The 17,545-nt window shown below is 41.3% G+C and overlaps 1 pseudogene; it reads right to left on the minus strand.

Annotated features, from left to right (window-relative positions):
* Window positions 1–937: 937 nt before the first annotated feature.
* Window positions 938–2,515, minus strand: LOC128627672 (40S ribosomal protein S3a-like; annotated as a pseudogene).
* Window positions 2,516–17,545: the final 15,030 nt, after the last annotated feature.

Here is a 17,545-nt window from a genome sequence, read left to right on the forward strand (position 1 = left end):
CCTTGGTTCTCAGGCTTATGGGCTTGGACTGAATTACACCACTGGCTTCCTGGGTCTCATTTGCAGACAGCAAGTGGTGGGGGAGACTTCTCAGCAGCCTCTATAATTATGTGGTCCAGCTCCTTACAATACATCTGTTTAATAAATCTGCTATTGTTTCTATTGCTCTGGAGAACTCTGACCCAAACAGGATGCATTCTCATGCGGAAGACCACTGTGCGAACCAGATGAATGCCAAACTGCCCTGGTTGAAGCAAGGATGGGGACTGGAGACGTGTCCAATTCCCTCTCTCCCAAATCTGACCCTAGTAGCCCCTCAACTGCACAGACTACAGTTTGAAGCCCATCACTTCCTTCTACAGTGGTGGAAATGGAGACTGGGAAGAGCTGAGGGACCAGCATGAAACGGGGGACTTAACTTATATAACAGCCAAATCAGGCTTTTGTAATTGAGTTTCCATCTTGAGAACTTCGAAAACAAAGTTAAAGTATCCTTTGCAATGGAAAGAAACTGGAAACGTGGGAATTGTGTCACTGTGCAGTAACCTGAGAATTTGGGGAAGGGAAAGAGAGGTTGCATTTGTTCTAACCTTCTGGTTCTTGGGACAGAGGGTTCAGAGAGGAGAATAAAGAAAAACCTCATGTTTCCTTCCCTGCCACAAAACATAGAATAATTTAACATGCTCTAAGTCATGTATAAATATGGCCAAGGGGACAAGAAGTATTACATTTTAAAATTATGTGAGTGAGACTAAGCCTGCTCCTATCCATTGCTGATCTTACTGTAAATGGGTACATAGTATTTGCATCAGTCAGTTATTTTATGAAAGGAAGGCCTGTTTGTCCTCTCATTGGCTCTTTAGGATAATATTCTATTTTCTTTTTTTTTTTTAATCAAAATAAGGTATTTTATTTGTCATCATTAAACATCTGAATTTTAAGCAGATTCTTGAACTGGGGGCTCACATCTACCAGCTCATTCAACTTGAGCACCTGTCTCCTCCCCAGTAGCTTTTCACTGTGAAGCTCCATGAGTTTTCCCAATTCAAACATGGGCTCCTTCAGCATTTTGACTCTTCTAACAAAGACATCGTATATCAGATACATAGATTGGCAGGCCTTTTATATGTCTTTTCCCATGTTATCTGGAATCGGTTATTGACCACTGTTTTCAAGTCATTTGCACCTTGTGGGTTGTGATATCCATCATTTTCTTCTGGAATTCAGAGAACTTGTTGATACTGAGCATAAGAGGCCTTGCTGAGTTTTTTTAGTAACACCAACACAGAATAGGTGAAGTAAATAACCATCAGTCTTTATATCAACATGAGCTTCAACTGTTGTCTGCCATTTCTTGACCATGGAGTACATTTTGTCATGGGTAAGTTTCATACCATGGACATTAGTCAGGCACTTTATGCCCTGAACATCCTCAGTAATTAACCCAATTTTTAAAAATGCAACTTCATCATTCTGCAGATCAGTGAGGCTCACTTTAAAAACTCCACCCTTGAGACCATCAGATGCAATTTTGTTCCTTGAGTCCTCGTGACTAGTGTTGTTTCAATATTTCTCACATTGAACACAGATGGGGGTGTCCCTTCATACCAATCTTTCTTAGAAATGGATGCACCACTTTTTTCTTGGTTCCCTCTCTGCTGCCTTTCATAAGGCAATTGTTCTTGCTGACCCCATGGTGCTGCTCAGGGAGCCAAGAGGGTCTGTTTTCTTCATCTATGTGCAGACGGCCCAGAGTGTTTCTCGTTTGGTTGCATTGCTTTTGTTTCTGGTATTTGACAATAAACACAGTATGTGGATTTATTCTGGCCTTGCTGTTCACTTCGGCCTCTCTTTCAAAGTCCATGGGATGCTCCCTGTTGTAAGGTTCAATTCTGCCGTAAAAGAAAGAACTGCATGGGCTCTCAGCCCTGGTTCTCTGATGCTGTGAATGACTGGAGAGGATGAAAATTCATAGATGGATGAAGCCTTGAAATGGCTCTTTGTCACCAAGACCCTGGCACAACTTTCACTAAGGACTTGTTTCCATCTCCAGGAGTACCGTTGTCTGCCATCTTCTTTTGCTTCCTGCCCAATAGTCTTCTTGAAGTTCCACACTTTCTTTAAAAAGGAAAATTTCTATGGTGGAGCAGTATTAAAAGTAGCAGCATTGGGGAAACCCCTCTCCACCTGATACACAATCAAATGACAAGCTGGCATTCAACATTAGGGGTGCGGTAGGTAACAGCTTGTTAACTATTTAGCATGTTATAGAGTATGAACATGTAAAATAAGGGCCAAAGAATGGGAGAATCAATTAGGAATCATGCCACTTATGACCTTTTTACTCTAAGTCTAGTGGTTTTCCATTTACTGCCTTCAGAACTGGGGCACACGGAAATTCCTCTGAAATTGTGGGAGTAAAATTGACAGCTATGCCTACTTTTCTGAGAGGTGACTTCTCACCTGTGTCAGTGTCTTCACAGGTCTTTTGGCAGACAGGTGGGAAGGATGCCATCAAGAACTGCTTTCTGAATGCCCTACTATTAGAATGCCATCATCACGACTATCTTTTGATAAAGGATGGGTAGGACAGAAATGTTCTGTGCTAAGATCCAGAGGACTGTGTTTCCCTCCTATACAAACTGCTTTATGTCAGAACACAAGTTTATACAAAATTAATGTGTTGTATATACACCAAGCCTAAATGACCTAATGCTGGATACAGAGACATTTTCGATGATTAAATATTAGTATGTAGACACTGAAGGGCCTCTCAGGAATGTCAGAGCTCCCAACCCTCCTTCATGTCTCGTCTAGGGCAGGATTTAGAGATTTTTAATAGACTTTAGAAAGTCTAGAAATTTCCATATATACAGCCTCGCCTGACCTGATTTATTGGTGGATTTCCTGTGGAATTTTTATGCGACACTTGATTTCTCCTATGGGGCTTGTTAACTCCTGATTGGGTAAAGTAAATTTCCAGCCAAGATTAAGCACAAACAAGGCCAAAATTCATTTATTTTAATAAGGCAAAATGAGGTTCTGAAGGTCTGGTGTTTCCTTTTTTAAATAAACTAGCCTGTCAGGAGATTCTTTGTAAAATATTTGGAGGGAATTAAAGACAAAGTAAATTTAATGCTCTAATTTCTGGGCTATTCATTAAAGGTTTTAAATGAAAACTGGTCCTGTGTGCAAGTATTATGTTTGAGTTTCCCCCTTCCTCCACTTTTTAATGACTCATAGGCTAAACTGCTAGAAGTATTTCTACTTTTCCTTAGGCCTGTCGACTTACCATCTCAGAGGCTATACTCAACCTCCATACAGAGATGGCCATTCTGATGTTTAACATATGAATATAAATTCTCTAGCCAGAGAAAAACTAATGATATACTTATACTGGAAACTATATAAGCTCCTATACATTTTTTCATCATTTATTTCTCTCTCTCTCGCACACACACACACACACACACACACACACACATACACACACACAAATGCTGGTTCTAATGGAATAAGAGACTTTTCTTAGGGAAGCGACAACATGTGACAAGGAGGGGAGAACTGCCCAAGGAGACAACTAGGAGAGAGACCTGATGGTGGGAGAAGGTTGTCTGGGAATGGAATAGAAGGAAGAAGTACCAGTCCTGCTGTCTGGCTCAAGGGAAGTGATGACTGATTTACATGTGGGAAAGACATAATGAAGGGTAGCTGCTTGGTTAAAAGGTGAGAGAGTTAATAAACTAATATTTGGATATGCTGAATTCCAGATACCTCTGGGACAGAGGTTATGTTGACATTTTTAAATATATTTCTGGAGTATGACAGACAGCTGAGGATACGGTTATACATCTGGGAAGACTCTGCAGGAAAGTGCATTAGAAAGTTTGGATATCAGGGTTGTAATGTACATTTTATCTAGTATTCTTTTTATAATCTTGACAGTAATCACTCAATTTGCATTTTTGAATGACTGAATGAATGTGTAAGTAAATCAGTGAGTGAATTAAAAATATTATGAGAGGACTTACACTGTAGTGAATGAAAACAATCAATATTAAAAAAATAAAACAATATTTTTAACAAAGAAATCTTTCAGTACTCAATCATTAATTATTTACTTCTAATGTTCTATGCTCACTCATTCAGCAAGTTCAATTCTTTAACAGTTTGGAGTTCTTAACTTTTTTGACAGTCCCCTATCAATCAGAAATCGCCACAATGCTGCTTAACAAACCACTCCAAAATTATTGCCTTAAGATAATAATTACTTATTTTTGCTCACACAGGTTCTTTCACATTGGTTGGGAGTCAGTTGGCCTGGTCCAAGTTCGCCAGGCTTGGCTTCAGGCCACAGACTGGATGCAGTAGACTATTCCCATGTGTCTTTTATCCTCCTTCAGGACAGCAGCTAAGTTTCTCATAGTAGAAGCATGAGTGGCAAAGACCTACCCTTTAAGCACATTCCAGAGCTCCTTGCATCCTGTCTCATAGTATCTAAAGAAGTCAAATAAGTGGGCTCAAACCTAGGGGGCAAAGAAGTTCATTCCCTACATAGAATCATGGAAAGGGGCTGAATAGTTTTCAACAATCATCCTATTTACCACCATCCTATTTACCACATTTGCCAAAACTAGTCCCTGGAGTTTCCGGGTCTTCCCAACATGGCAGGTCAGTAAATTCCCTTCTGGATATTTTTCCTGGAATGTAATGTCATTTCTAAGGGGTGTCACTTCCCAGACTCCTGCCTAAGGACTCTTTATCTTACAGTTTTCATATACTACATGAGCTCCGAGACTAGGAAGCAGAAAACTTTATATATTTTCAGCGCAATTAGTCATTAAATCTCTCTAAATTTCCCTATATTTCTCTTCAGGTTCTCCTTTTCTGCTCCATTCCAGCTGTCCCCCATGTACTGAGTCTCCCATTCCCAATTCTTGGATTATACACCCAAACCATATTTAGATTCAAGTCATCTCCTACTCAATTAAGCCTGCATTTCACTCAACTTGCCTACTAATGTGTATTTTAATGATGTCAAACATCTACTTGGACATTGGCTGACTATTCCACTAACACAGCTCACAGTACCTATGAGCCATCCCCAAGGCCACATTCTTTGGCACGCATGTAAAAGGTGAACCAGGAGATAAGGACTTTTGGCCTTCATACTAGTGAGAACAGAGAGAAAAGAATCATAAAACTAATCTCAGAAATAGCTCAGAAAAACTTAGATAACAGTGAGTACCATGCAGCAAACTGTAGGGAATGATTTGACAGACCATAAGTGAATGTCCTGATTCGAATGGCGGCTTAGAAGGCTTCTTTGAAGAGGTGACATACAAGTTAATACTTAAATGGCAAAGTGAATACTTGAATACTTAACACACATGCAAAGATTGCTGAGAAGAACATTCTAGGCAGTGAGCAACTAATGCAGAGATCTTGGGGTGAAAAGAATGGCTTTGGCAAGGCTGAGAAACAAGCAAGACCATTGTGGCTGGACCATAAAGAGGGAAAAAATGGCTTGTTTCATGACATTGGAAAAAGGCAGGGAGAAACCCATTTAAGGGCTTGTGGCCAAGGGAACAAGATTTAGATTCCATTCTAAGAATTATGGAAAGACATTGGAGACTTCTAAAGATAGGGACTTTTTTTTTAAGGACACTTTGGCTATGTTTTGGAGAATTGATTGCATAAAAGTTGCCAGGTATAAAAGAAGAAACCAAAATGAGGAGGCCAAGGTAGCACTGTAAGGGAAAAAAAGATCAAGTTTTATAGTTTGTGTTGTTTTGTTTACTGAAATCAAGAGTTGTATTTAGACATATTAAGTTAGAATGTTCTGGTGAGATGTCTGATTGGAGCTGCCAAGTAGGCACTTGAATTCAAAGGTCTGGAAATCTGTCAAGAGATGGCTATCGATTCTAGTTTTAGCAATCATAGAAACACTGTGCTGTGGCTTAACTTCAAGGTATGAGGACATTTGGGATTGAGACTCAGGTCCGTGCTGATGCTAAAAGTCTCTAGACAATTAACTTCCAACGAGCACAGAGCTCTTCGCTTGCTCTTCTGTGTGCGGAGGTGGTTCAAACATCCATTAAAAAACAAAACCAAAAACAAGATAAGGCAAGGGACAGCGGTCTGCCAAGGTTTAACAGTTCTTGAGTTTGGCCGTACACTACTTAACTAAATGGATTTCCTGCTACTGCTTTACCCGAACTGGCCACTCTAGGCAGTCAAATCTCCCTGGGACCATGGTGTCTTTTCTCGCATCCAACTAAATTCTCCTACCTGTTCTTTTACTTAAAATCCTATTTTGGTCCTTCTCAGTGTCTTCCAATTTTACTCATTCTTCAGGGTGTTAAGTATGTTAGTTTACCAAACCTTTCATTTTCCCTATTTCACACTGAGATCTCACCTTATTTTTCCCTTTACCATAACATTCAACACTCTCTTATTGTCTTATATCTATTTACCTGTCCTTGAGTTCTCAGGTGTTTTCTTCCTTCCAGTCAGACCATATGTGGGTTTCCCATATTCTATTTATGAAAACATATTAATGAGAAAAATACAAGCTTTGAAATTAGAGAGCTATAAGCTAGGCTTCCAGCTCCAGCTTTATCAGCTTTGGAAGTTAAGCTAATTATTCAGTGTCTCTAAGCTCCCAGTTTCCTTTCGTATTGGTTCTACCTCATAAGGATAGAAATGTAATATTCAAAAACCTCTCTTACAATGCTCTGTACATTGAAAGTTCTCAATAAATATTAGATGCCCTTACTTTCTTCTCCTCTGCACCTTAGCATCTACCTAAATATTGGGATCACAGTAGGAGTCATCACCTACCATGTGGACAAAAGAAGAAAAAACAGAATTGGTTATAAATTTCTACATCCCAAATTTTTTGTTTGTCTGTTTTTCCATTCTTAATACCCCACTGTGACCCACTTGATTTTCTGAAATGCCCTTCTGAATCAAAGTGCTACGTGGCCTGCAATTTTGTAAATTGAAGTGGATTGAAATTAGTTTTGTCAGAGAATTTCATGACACCCTCAACCCCCTCCTGGAAATAATTGGAGACACCCTGGGGTACTGCAGACCTGGGCTCAGAAATCACTGCTCCGTGTTGCCTCATGTGTGCTTTTATGAGGACTAAACTGACAGCAGCAGTTCATTAGCGGAGCGTGATTGAATCTGTGTGGCTTGCTGATAAACTTGTAAGCACTTGGGGAACCACAAAAAATGCTTTCCTTGTCTCCAAAAAGGTTGAGCAGAAAAGGTCAAAGTGTAGGGATGTGTATGTGGGGGTTTAATAAAAATTGATTAGAAATAAGATGCTTTAGACATCCAATTCTAACAAGGAATTAGTATCAAGACAGCCATTTAGAGATTGCCTCAGTAATTTTTTTTTTTTTGCTTCTTCTTATGTTGCACTTACTAAAGGTTAAAGAAAAATGACCACACCCCATACCCCCTGTTTGGTGTCTATAGACTTCACATAATTCAAAGAAGAAAGGAATGTTTAAAAAAAGAAGAAGAAGAAGAGGAAGGTGCAGAAAGTACCATGAAGTGTTTATGCCCATAAGCTGAGGAGGAAGCTTCTCAGTATCAGACTACTGCGGATGGGTCAGAAAAGGATGTGATTTAGCTCTGACTCGGATCTGCCCACCCCTGATTTCTGAGGAAGGGCTAGTAAAGCCCAGTGGCAAACACACAGGGTGGAGTCCCACAGTGTTTATTAATGATAGATATATTAGAGCTGTTCATTAGGGTTTGCATTTAGTCCTCTTGCCTTTTTCAGGAGGTGCATTTTGAAACAGGCCATCTCATTTCTCAGCACATCCAGTCAGGAAAGGCTCAGGGCAGGGTTACTCTGCATTCTTTGAGCATTTAAAGGTTATTCTATGGCTGTGGCCATGCTTATTCGCACACAATCTGCCCACTAATTCCTCAACCCAGAGGGCTCACAACAAGGAGAGGTCTCATTAGGAAGTCCTTTGACATTCCCCTTCTTTCCTCCTTTCATCTGTTCACTTCGTCCTGAGAAAAGCATGTGCCCCACCCCATTGATCTGCATCCTTTGGCCAGCAGCCTATACTCCTGGAAGCCAGCCACACAGGAAATGTGGATTCAGGGGAAGAAGCCTCCTTTCAAGCCCCAGGGAGCCTTTCAGCACTAATTAGCACAGCGAAGGTCTCAGGCAGGCTGCAAGTCCTGAAGCAGGAATGGCGGGTCAAGGGCCAACGCTGCGGGGGACCCCCCTCCTGTGCTCTCTGAAATATTTTTGATCTCACTATTTTCTTTCCAGTCTTCCCCATGAGGACTCTCACACAAGTCAGAACATGAGAATAAAATATGCATTGAAAAATTATAGTTGTAACAAATGCATATAACATAACATCTTATGTAATATGACTAATAGCAAATATTCATGGATTGCCAAATCAGAGGAATGCATTTGCACATGACCTATACTCTCTAATTTGATTTTTGTGGCAAATCATAGGTGTTATTGGTGCCATTTTAACTTAAGGAAACAGGGGCTCATGATAATAAGTAACTTGTTCAAAGCCAGGGAGTGGTAGAGTCAGGCCTTACATCTCCATCTGTATTACGTCATAGTCTGTGCCCTTTCTATCATTCTAGGCTGCAGATAGATAGATAGGTATATAGACAGATAGAGATGTCTATTTGCTTATAAGTACAAGAGCATTATCAAGGTCAGCTTTAAAAGATCCCTGTCATCCAGGGGAAGAGCTTGTACCCTGAGAGCCTTCCCAGCCATCAGAATGCGTGACTTTGGGGGGAGATGTTTTCACCCTGGTCATTCACACTGTGGGTCAGCTCTCCACCTGCCCCTGAGGATAAATCTTACTGATAATGTTGACACCAGCAACGCGCTCCGTATTGATTCCCATCTGATATGCATCCTTTGGTAGTGATTTGTTCCTCCGTTCACTCTGCTTTCCTTCCAGCAAGCAAAATGTAATTAAATTTGGGAGCATGACTTTAATGACATTCCCCAGTGCCCCAGTCTTTTCTTTGCAAATCAATCTAACCACAGAAAACATCAAAATTAAATAGATCTGGGAGGAGGAAAACAAGCACACAGTAAGAAGGTAGGGCTCCAAGGTTCTGGGTGGTCTTTTGCAACGTCAAAGAGCGGACAGTGAGTAAGAGGTTAGGGTGCGGCTACAGTAGAATAGACTGAATAAAAACTGAGTGTGTGGCTCTGTCCAAAACGGGAGTGTGGGAAATCAGGCTAAAGAAACCACAGGGCACAGACTGCTCCCAGCCCTACCACTGAAAAAGTCGAAGTGCCTCCCAGTTTCAGGTTCTGTCCTTCAGTGAATGTTTACTGGCTATTTTTGGTCCATGTTACCTTCTCAGTGGCTCCATTCTCCTCCCAAGACACCATACGGGTCTTGCGACCACAGGTACCTGTGCTCACTCATGTGAATTTTAGTGTTTGTGGTGATACTCTGCCATCTAGCTTTGTTCTAAATGTTATCGATCAATTTTGGTTTTGTAATCTAGTTATTCTCTCTTTATGTGGTATTTGGAGAGTTTGAAACTTACGTTCTTTTACCCCACGATTTCTGCTGGGCCTTTAACCAGCACGGGACTTCTTGTGTTTTTATTGCTGATCCTCATCATTTACTTTCTTCCCTTCTCTCCTATGACCTGTTTCTTTAAAACACATGAAATCAGATCATTCTATGCCCTTTCCCCTCATTATCTCTCTGGTCACTTCTCTTCCCTCATGAAATATTTTAACCATTCAATCTCTATCTATTATTTACCACTGTTAGATATTATTCTTAGAAAGTGCAACAGCCACGTTAGCCATTTACTCAACGACCTGGTCTCATGCATCCCTGAACTCATTCTTATATTAGCCTGCTAGTTACCACCTCAGGGGTGCATTCTAATAGTCACACCAGACACTCGAATAATAACTGACTCATTCGCAAAATCTTTGTTTCAAGTACAGCCTTCTCCTCTACAGACTTTCTTTCTATCTCACTATTCTATTATCCCTAGTCCAAAAATTCTTTGATCTTATTGAGACTTCTGATTCATTTACAACGATATTATTTTTAGAGAAGATACCCTTTCTGTTTTCATTCTCATCATGAATTAAATTATACAACATAGCCCATCATTAGTTTCTCTTTTGAATATTCCACTGCTGGAATATAGTAAGGATTGTATGAAGGTTAAATAATATATCCAACATTTCTAGAGGGAATTCCATACTCAGAGGCTGGAGGTAGAAGGAGGAGGCACTTTTAGGAGAATAAAGGATGGGTTAAAGGCCAAACAGTATAGAAGAAGGGTTAGGCTGAATGAGTAAATACACAGAAGCCAGGTGACAAGAACTCTTTAAAAGCCATGGAAGTTTTTAGTTTGTGTTGTTTTGTCTTAGGCAATAAAGTGCCACTGAAAGTTAGTGACTTGTTTATAGTATTCTGGGTTGTCTTTGCTATGGCTGCTGTAACAAACTATCATGAACTTGAACAACAGACATTCACTGTCTTACTGTGCTAGAGGCTAGAAGTCTGAGGCGAAGATGCTGGCAGGACTGTGCTCCCTCTGGAGCCACTAGGGAAGGATCTGTTTAAAGACTGCCTCCTACTTTCTGGTATTTCCTTAACTCATGACAGCACAACTTCGATTTTACACAACATTTTTTTAGTGAGTGTGGCTCTGTGTCCAGATTTCCCCTTCTCATAAGGATACCAGTTAGTTATACTGGATTAGGGCCCTACCCTACTTCAGTATGAACTCATCCTCACTCAATTAATTACATCTGCAATGATCCTATTTCCATATAAGGATGTGTTCTGGGGCCCCGGGGGTGACAACTTCAACCTTCGAATTTGGGGGCATACCATTCAACTCATTACATGGGTGTGCACCAAAAATACTTTTGACATAAATATGAATTCAAATGCCACCTCGCTAGGAAATGTCTGCTGTGGAATGGATGAAACAACAAACCCAAAAACCCAACAATAACAAGGGGCCCTTTGTAGATTCTCTCTTTCTGCAAATGGCCAGGTTAGGAGAGAGAGCAAGGCTTCCAACACAGTGGGTGGCACACACTCCCTGCGCCCACGGGAGACCCACATCACCCGAGAGGAAGATCAGCACAGGACGGAGGAAGAGGCGGCACCGCCATGTTTCCACGGGCGAGACTCACAAGGGCCTCCGTTTTCCTGTCTGGTAGCGCTCACACAGTTAGGCCAAGGGAAGTCAAAGTAATTTAGATTCAATCTTCTCGCAGAAATGAAATGAACAGGAGTTTTATTAAAAGGAAATGAAGAGGAAATTGAACTTTCATATTTCATTGTGCAATTGCGATGACACGAGACAATATTCGTGAACGGAAGTTTGAAAGATTGTTATTTATATGCCTTTCCTCCCCCCTCTCGTTCCCCTGCACATTCCACTTGCTTCTTGTCAAAATAGGGGGCAAGGCATTTTTCCCCACCCTTAAGGGCTGAGTCACGGTAACAGCACGACTGTCCTAAGCTAATGTACTCTGTATAATTTAAATGTTTTTACGCATTTTGTATAGAACAAATTTAGTGGAAGCTGAAAGTCATAATTTATTTTTCATATTACCATTAGGTACAACTTAGATAACAATTTTTGTAGCTTTTTTAATCTTTTGGGGGAAGAGTGGCTAAGGTAAGTAAAATCATAAAGGGATTAGAAATGGCTTCAGCACGTTTTCCTATTGAGAAGTCAGAACGTGTATTTTTAGGATTTCATTCCTATTTAGTTGTTTCATTCTATACCAAGATAGTATGATGGAAATAAGGCTTGTTAGGATGGAATTATTTAAGGGAAAGGGGCGTGTTGTTTTCCTTATCTGAGCCACTCAGGGCCCCAAAATGTTGGCTTGGACGGTCAGGTGGGCCCGCTAGGTGAGGAATCTATAATACAATCTTTAGGATTCCTTAATATAGGACTTCATGCGTGTGCAATGCACCTGTTGAGAATAGCTAAAGGCATATTTACAAATGGGCACTGAAAACTGCTTTCTCTCTGTAACTCAAGATCAGCCCCCTTTCTTGCGGTATTTATTTTGTCCAGAGATGCATCTCCTGCCCCTGGTCATCCTGAAGCTGGCAATAATTCTTAACCAATGGCTGCTGAAGCCATTGGTTAAGACCTATCACCAGGCTGGGCTGTGAGAACAAAAACTCCAGCCTCCATGGCTTAACACAACAAACATTTCTCATTTGTTCTACCTGCCCCACACCGGTGAGGAGGAGGCTCTGCTGCAGAAAGTGTTTTAGGGACCCAGGTGGACAGACACGCCTCTGTTCTGCAGCTGGACCTTGTCACAACAGCAAAGGATGACAGACACTGGAGATCTGTGCATGGCATTTTGATGTCACAGCTCCCAAATGACACACATCAGTTTTGATTACATGGATGGGCCAGAATTAGTCAAGAAGCTGAGAGATCTTAGGAATGTTTAGTGAATCCTAACAGGGGTTCATGTTTCCTTACTATACCCAAAGGCCCAGCTCCTATTGCCCTTGATTTCTAGAACCTGCAGTTGGTGAGCTATAGTGCTGTTGGGGGCTATATTTTCCCTTAGTGGTTGGCATTGCTGGAAAGGGGTGAAAGGAGGCTTATTGAGGCTGGACCACCATGTGGGGTGAGCTCAGAGGTTAGGGGAAAAATGATGGAGAACCTGTAGTCTGCAATAGTTAGGATTTGGGAAGGTCATTCAGGAGTCAGATCCTCTCCTTGGCTCTTTTGATCATAAATTTGTTACATTTTCATTCCTCTGTCCTTTTTATTGTAATATTTAAATCCATAGGCTCTATAAGAAAATGAGGCTACCAAGGAGGAAGACTGGATTCTTTGAGGGAATTATCAAAGCACTAATGTTGAGAGAGCTCTGACAGGTGACCCCTGTGGCCTTCTGACTAATGAAAGGGTTATTCCTGATAAGTGTGCTGCCGCAGGAGAAGCGCTCCAAAAGTTCAAGGAGGAGCTAGGAAAGAAGAATGAATTTGCATTAAAGCAGAAGAAAGAGATTGACGTCCTCAACAGAGGAGCTTCCGCCCTTGAAAACGACGACACATCCCGAAACTGATTAGCAGCAGGAAGATATGGAGGCTTGTACATTCCTAGAGGACAAAGGTCCTGAAATGTAGAGCTGGGTATAGGTTCTTACACATCATCTAGCCCATCTCCCTAATTTTATTGCTGCAATATCAACGCCAGAAGAATACAATACATTTCATAGCCTGCTAATCGGTATTCCTGGAAAATACTGCTCTGTGGATAATTAGCTTAGGAAATTCTGCTCCAATCAAGTTAAGGAGATGTGTGTGCTGAAGGGCTTCTTTCAGTCTTTAGTAAGATAACACGTGGTTACTCTCCAGGAGAAGGGGCAGATTAGGGAACATTTCCTCAAGATTGACCAGGGTACGCGATTTGGGTCAAAAAGATCTCTGGCAAAATGTAGAAATGTTGAAATAAACAGTCATTTCTTCTGAAGATTTTAAACACCAGTGCTCTTATTAAAAAGGAGATACATCTTAGAGTCTTTTCTCCACCTTGACTTCATCAGTGTCAGCAGTTCGGATATCAGGCCCAGAAATCATTTTCTCAGAGGTAATCTTACCTTTGACACTTATCAGCTCTTTGCTTTCTCCGTCTGTGCGCTACCACTGGGAATTTAAATCTTGCTGAAAATGCAACCTCAACTGAGCCTTTTATTATTATTCTCTGTTGTATCACTGACCCTGGAAGACTTCGCTCCTTCTGCAGCAGTCGGTGGGGTGGAATCCCAGAACCCAATTCACTGTACTTTCTCCAGATGAAACCTCTGGTTCTTACACATTCACCTGCTGTTTGAAAATGGCCATGCTTACAAAACCTAAATAAAGAAGAAATACCCAGGACTTTGTAAATACAGGACGATGCCCATCTCAGTAAAACAGCCCCACTTTTCAGCCTCACCACGCCTCACTCCTGCGTGCTGCCCGGCCCTGACAGAAGAGAGTGGATGGATACAGGAGTCTGATGTTTTCAAGTTCAGAATTGCAAGAAGACTCAGAATGGTGCCCATCCCTCCCCATTGCTTAGTCCGTGGATCGCTTTGAAAAGCAGAAAACTTCAAGAGAAACTGCTGTTCTGACTTGCTTACCTAGTGAATTCATCTTTGAGCCATGGAAGGAATCAAACGTTTTAGTTAAAATTAAAACTCAGAAAAGGTCAGTTGTCTAGAAATCAGGTAAGTGGATTTCACCGAGAAATAGGTGAGTGGATCGCACCAAACTGAGTGATAAAAGTTAATAATAAAGATTCCCAAAGCAGGGCGATAAGCAACAAATGACTTCTGTGAACAGAATGGTGAAACTGTTTGGAAGAAGGGGGGACAAGGGAAAATGCACATCCTTTGTTAACATAATTAAATACCTTTCTTGCTGGGATCATTGGTAGAGCCATTGTCCAGAGTGCTTCCATTTCTAATGAAGGAGCTTAGCTTTTTTACTCATGGTGAGTTAGATTTTATATTGGCATCAGGGACTTTCAGATATATTTTAATAACACTTTTTATAGGAATGAATTCTGAATCTATTTTCATCCTTGAAATACATCACAGAATATTTTGCATTTACTAGAAAGTAGAAAATCTGGCCGGAATGTGAATGTCAACTGGGGTCCATTTGGATCTCTTGACAGAAGTCACGAAGTCACTTTTCCCATCAGTGAAGATATGGGCTGTAGAAGACGGTTTCCGCTCCCCGGTTTTGGGCTTGAGTGCAGGGGTGTGAATCAAAAGGTTCATGTATGCATGAATACATGGACGGCACACTTGTGGTACAACATGCTTTCAAGTCTCCTGGAAATTCCCTCGTGGATGTCCTTTTGCCCCAAATCATATAGCCTGTACTGAAATATAGTGAGGAACTAACAAGTTATATTTTTAAGAGCATACATATTTTTGAGAAATTGTAATATTCTTAAGAATATTGAGAATAATGACACTAATAATAAGCCTACATTGTCTCATTGTGAGCCTTATCATGTTTCTCTAAAGGGACCATTGTTATATATCCTTTTGCGGATTAAAAAACATGAGGCATTATTTAAACTTTCTTTGAAAATTCGGAAGTATCTGCTAAGGCTTTAAATCTGTACCATGGATAGGATTTTTCATTGCTTGGGTGTGTAAACAAATAAACACCACACAGAGTCAAGCTGACTCCAGCTTCCTGCTAGACAGAAAACGAACGCTGTGGTATGTGTGGCATTTGTGACGATGTGGGTTGGTGTCTACACCCAGCAAAGTGGGGACTGTTTTCTTGTACACGGTATGCACACAGACATCTTAATGTTGGGCTAAGGTTCAGTTTGCTTTACCAAGGATACGGAAAGCAAGTTGCTAGGTGACCAGGAGCACCACCCGTAGAGCCAGGGGTGTCCTGCCCTGGCCCCCAGAGTGCCCTGGTGGGGCTGAAGGAACCCAATTGCTGGCTCACCAGAGCTTTTTGCACTTTAGTCTTTTGCACCAGTCCTAGCATTTCCGGGGAGCCAGACTCGAGGTCAGCACCCCCAGGAGGACGCGTGGTACTTAGAGGACGGCCTGACTAAATGGGGAGTCAGTGCGTTCTAACTGAATGAAGGACGCATCACCTCAGTAGGTGATTCTGGCCACGCCCAAGCTCCCTCCACAAGGAGCACGCCTGCATTTACCGGGCCTTCAGGCCCATCTTCGCATCCTTGTTCCCCTCACCTCGGATTTCAGCTGCTTCCTGCACACCAGACAGAAGTAGTCCTACAACTTGACCCAAGTCTGAACTTAAACATTATAGCACCCCCACAAGAATATATGATTTAACTTTTTCTCTGTTCTCAGACCATACTTTTTTCCTTTTTCTAATTTGTACCAGTAAGAAAAACCTGAACAGATTAAATTTCTCCTTTCAAAAGCATTATTGCATTTTAAGCTTGAAACAGTGACTAAAAACAAAAGGCAGAAATATAGTTCTATATTTTCGTGTCTACTTTTTCTCCTTATAAAAGTAATACACGTGTATCATAGAAATTATAGAGTAAAAAGATAAACATCCCCCATAATTATATCTCCCAGAAATTTTTATATGACTGGGTTTAATATCCTTTCCCGCCTTGCCAAAACACACACACACACACACACACACACACGGGCCACTCTGTAAGTCCTTTTGTAAACTGTGTTTCTTTCCACCCCTCAAAAATATTTTCCTATATATATTTTCTCCTAGAAGTTCCACATCATGTTATACGAAGAAGATGCAATATGAACTTGCCTATTGTTAACACAGTAAAACACTGAACATAATGTTATAGAACGTGGTCAATGTCAACCAACCAGAGTAGCAGCCTGTGAGCTGACAGAAGAGGCAGCACGAGGTGGTAGTGGGAGAAGGTCCAGACTAAAACCACTCTCTTCATGGTCTTATCCATTTTGAGTTACTTGGTCACAAATCTCTTAAGCAGAACTGTATGTGCCATAGAAATATATGATCAATTCAGAATTTGTTTTCTTGTTTGGAAAGGTGAACTCACGAACTATTATGAATCGGTGGGCACAGATGAAATGTGTGATTACTTTCTGAAATCTTTCAGGGTCATGCTACATGATTTCACGTTAAACGACATCCCCTTTCAGTCCATTTCACACTGATAAAGACTGCCTGATGGACAGACATTTCCCCCTTCAATTTATCTGAAAACAACTTATATTCTGCGTGCTTTGGTTTGTTTAGGTAAACTCATATGTATATGACCATAATGGATAGTAATGATGATGGAATTAAGAGCAAGCTTTACTGGTAGAGAATTGACTAGAAAAGTTACTGGCAATCTGAAGCGGAAGTTAACCCATGGAAAACACCAGTCAGGGACTACAGCTGGGGACAAAGAGAAGACGGAGTTCGGGCCTTCCTAAGGAGCCCCATTCTTTCAGGGGGTCAGATGCAGTATTATAAGGTCCTTAACAGCATGGGCAATGGGACTGGCCAGAAGCAGCTGGATCCCACCCTGTCGCCTAACAGCTGCGTTGGTGCCAGAACAGTGCTTGTTCATAGCGAGCACACAGTGGGCATCTGATAATGACCACAAGCCTTTCTGTCTGCCCCTCAGGGTGTGCCCCTCTCACGGCTTCAGTCTGGGGTTGTGTCCTTGGTTTCCTTCCATAAACTCAGCCCGCTAAGATTCTGGCAAAAGCTTTTGTTTCCCTTGTGCCATTTAAAAAAAAAACATTTTATTTCTTTTTAGAGAGAGGGGAAGGGAGAGAGACAGAGAGGGGAAGAAACATCAATGTGTGGTTGCCTCTTGTATGTCCCCTACTGGGGACCTTGCTCACAACCCAGGGTCATGTGCCCTGACCAGGAATTGAACTGATGAACCTTTGCTTCACTGTAGAGAGTTCAATCCCCTGAGCCACACCAGCCAGGGACCCTTGTGTTATTTTTGTCTGTGTTTCTTATCCTACCATTTATTCTTTTATTCACTCAATCATTCA

The sequence above is a fragment of the Artibeus jamaicensis genome, unplaced genomic scaffold (assembly GCF_021234435.1).
Source record: "Artibeus jamaicensis isolate MK-2021 breed Jamaican fruit bat unplaced genomic scaffold, CSHL_Jam_final contig_464, whole genome shotgun sequence".
NCBI classification, from domain to species: Eukaryota; Metazoa; Chordata; class Mammalia; order Chiroptera; family Phyllostomidae; genus Artibeus; species Artibeus jamaicensis.